Source organism: Limulus polyphemus, unplaced genomic scaffold (genome assembly GCF_000517525.1).
Source record: "Limulus polyphemus unplaced genomic scaffold, Limulus_polyphemus-2.1.2 Scaffold3404, whole genome shotgun sequence".
Classification (NCBI taxonomy): Eukaryota; Metazoa; Arthropoda; class Merostomata; order Xiphosura; family Limulidae; genus Limulus; species Limulus polyphemus.
Window position 1 is genome coordinate 94,539 of NW_013669014.1, and position 3,591 is coordinate 98,129.

General features: G+C 34.6%; 1 protein-coding gene across 3 annotated transcripts in view; it reads right to left on the minus strand.

Annotated features, from left to right (window-relative positions):
- Positions 1 to 3,591, minus strand: part of LOC111088247 (solute carrier family 35 member G1-like) — a 19,852-nt gene that overhangs the window by 7,273 nt on the left and 8,988 nt on the right. The window contains exon 1 of one of the 3 annotated variants that reach the window (XM_022397773.1): positions 2,952 to 3,032. The exons of 1 other annotated variant lie outside the window; for it this stretch is intronic. The gene's annotated coding sequence lies outside the window, so the exon portion shown is untranslated. Of the gene's footprint in view, positions 1 to 337; positions 804 to 2,951; positions 3,033 to 3,591 lie in introns of those variants that run through there. One more of the 3 variants, XM_022397774.1, reaches the window with a different exon arrangement.

The following is a 3,591-nucleotide window of genomic DNA, read 5'->3' on the forward strand; positions in this document are numbered from 1 at the left end:
CGAGTGTATCGTCCGTTTATAAACAGTCCAGCGCATGGTGCGAGAGGTTTGACGAGTGATCGTCCGTTTATAAACAGTTCAGTGCATGGTGCGAGAGGTTTGACGAGTGATCGTCCGTTTATAAACAGTCCAGCGCATGGTGCGAGAGGTTTGACGAGTGAATTCAGGTACGATTTTTGTTAAAACAGTTATCTGTGAAGTGTTCCAAAAATAATTATTTTCGTTATAGGAGAATTAACTGCAGTTTGAAGGAAATAACTAGCTCTTGGTCTAGGGAACACAATCAGCTACAGAAAGGAACGTTAAAAGATGCGAGTCTTAAACAATAACAATTTACCTGAAATATCAATCGCACGTTGACAGCTTTGACACAGATCACGACACCTCATCATCGGAGTAACCACATTTCCAACATAACGGATCGTACGCACTACGCTGTCGAGATCAGTAAAATGAGTTCTAGTTCATGGGAAGAATTTCTGTAATTTTCGTTCCTGTCCACCGAGTTGAACTTGTATCGTCGCAGTTATACATGTTGGACGGGGCCCTAGGCGGTCGCCTACACCTATAGCCGCCACTGACTATAATATAATTTGGATAAAAGCATGTCCCAACGGTCAGCGTGCCGGACTATAGATCTACGGTTCCGCGATTCGCGTTCCGTTACCGAAACACAAAATCGCGCTCCGCATTTTGGAGCTGTGGATGCGTTATAACTGTAAGTGTCATATCCCACTATTTAGTCTGAGAAGAGCAGCCAAGAGCTAGAAGTGGGTGGTATTGACTAGCTGCCATCCTTCTAGTCTATCGATTCAAAATTAGGGACGACCAGCACAGATACTCCTCGTGTAGCTTTGGGCGAGAAATCCAACAAATGGTAATCAGAAATAAAATTCCTTATTCCTTTAAATATTTTTGTGTTCTGTTTATCAGATATTTCCATTATTAACTATACACATTCATCACATACAAGAAATTGTTTTATAAATTTTCAGCATGTTCAAAACAAAAGGTATGGTATGAAGAAAGAAAAAAAAATATAAGTTTTGAAATAACATGTTATATAGGATTATAAGACCCTGACATGTTCAGTATTTCACCATTACGACTCATTCAAGAACTCACTTTACACAAAAGTATTTCGCTTATGCAATAGCGACTGCTAAATCAAAGCAGGTGATTGAATGACACATGATATGAGTACTAACATAATATCACTATTAAATCCGTAGATTTAAAAAGTATCAAGTCATGTGTTCTTATTTGATTGATCAAAACTTCGCCCCAGACTACACACATTTTGAACCGTTAAACTAGATGAAAAGCAGCTGGTCAAGGGAATCGCCAACAACTCTTCGGCTATTCTTGTCTGACTGAATACTTACTCACAGCGCCAAATTGCGACGGGATCAAAAGTAATAGAATCATATTTCAATCATTTTTGAGCGAAATTATATTGTTCATAGAAACTAGTCTACTTGACTACACCAGGTGATAAATGTAAACATAGAAAAATATATTTCTTTTAAAGAATTTTTTAAATATATATTTTTTTTAAAGAATGAGAAGCACCTGAGTGTCAATGATTACTTTAGAAATTGCCTGAGAGTGTTATTGTTTCAAGGTGCAAGTGTAATGTATTAGAAATACTGCCAGAAAAACAAGTTTCTGAAACATATTGTTGGTGTAAAGTGTCATTGGCCGCTATTCAGTTCTTCACATTATATAGCAGTACATTAGCAGGTATAATAAATAATATATAAATTCTGAAAATTGTTTAATCTCGAAATCTAACTTCAAGTTCAAAATTAAACAATTTTTGGAATACTAAGTTTATTTATTAAGAGTTTCTTAAATGAAAAAACGTAGGTTAGACATGGGAAAAACGAGAAGTATTTCTTTCACAACTACAACGAGACTTGTAATAATATATTTATATATGTTGTTCTGCCATTTTTAAGCTAACATTTTTGTGTATGTTGGCAAACAAAAAACAAATCTGGAAATTTTTAAATAAAAAGAAATTACGACTATAACCATTAAATTTCATTCAGTGGATCTTCATTTTATGATTTTTTTCCGTCAGTTTTCTTATTAAGTTCGATGTTATGAAAATTTACTCAGATATTTTTATATTTTTACTTAGATTATTGTGTTTAAAACACACCAGCATGTGTTTTTAAATAACTGAAATATGATGACCACGTTTTGTTAAAGATAATTTTAATTAAAGTACTTTTACAGGGACCGTGAGTGGCTAGTGGTTAGCGTGCTCGACTTATGAATCCAAGGATTCATCGTTCAGTTGCAGCAAATACACGTTCCGTAATTTGTGGCAGTGTAAGGGTCTAATCCTAGTATTCTCTCGGCCAAGAGTGGAAAGTGAGGGACGTTAAAAAACCATCTTCCCTCTAGTCTATCAGAAAAATTAGAGATAGCTATGCGCAGATAGCTTGGCTCGAAAAGTTCAAACCGCAATTCAGTAAAAAAAGTAGAATGTTTAAACATTAAAAAGAGAACAGTAAGTCAATTTTTGTATCATCTGTCAAAATTATTATCTTTTTACCCAATGTCGAGGAAATCGTATATACCTCTTTTATTTTACTATCACTACTTAGTTTTTACTATTCTCGCTCTTCACAGCAAAAGTTGTTGATTTATTATTTTTTGTTTTCCGTATGATGGAACACTGATGATTTTCCAGGCCTATTTTACATTACGTTACACTTATAGAGAAAAAAATTATAAAAATATAAGATATAGTTTAAATACTTAGCACACTACAGCCTTAAAAGTCGCATAATTCTTCACAAAAACGAACTTTTGGCAAAGCTTTCTGAAAATAATGCGGTTTTTAATTCAAACTTTCGATAAGATATTCAGAATATGTATGATTTAACAGTTTAAAATGAAATAAACTTGCCACTGATGAAATATTATTCATTTCTTACCGATTTGAATCTGCACGTGGGTCTTCTGCAGTCAACTGGTGTCTAGTTCGTAGAAGCTTTGAACAACAAGCATGCATCATAGAAATATATGTTTAAATGTAGTTGTCCATTTCATCTCCAAAGTTCAAGCTTATGCAATTCAATGACAGATGGATCGTTTATCTTTAAAAGTATCAGCAAATACAGTTGCCAGAAAACAGCTGGCGAAGCCTTGTTTAAACATTCAACCCTGAGTTTCTGTGACGTTGAACGAAAGTTAATTACAAATGCTATCACTTGGTATGTTACACAACACAAGTATATGTAACTGTTCGCGTTATTTTATCTATCTCAACCTGTAAAATTACAATATCATAGAAGTGCTGTTTTATAAGTTATCAAGCAGGTTTAAACAAACACAAAATATATTCTTAACCCATAATGCTTGGTACTGGTAATGTCACCTCAAAGAAAGAAGTACTATCCCAAAACAAGAGCTCTTACTGTAGGTAGAATAATGTGGAATATATTGTTGCGTCAGCGAGGTCACATGACTAGTGTCACGCCACGTTTCTAGAACTATCCTGTACCTTGGCGAATGCTCTAGCATTTACTAGATATAGGGTAGTCTGGTATATAAAAGAGGGTGACAACGTGACGG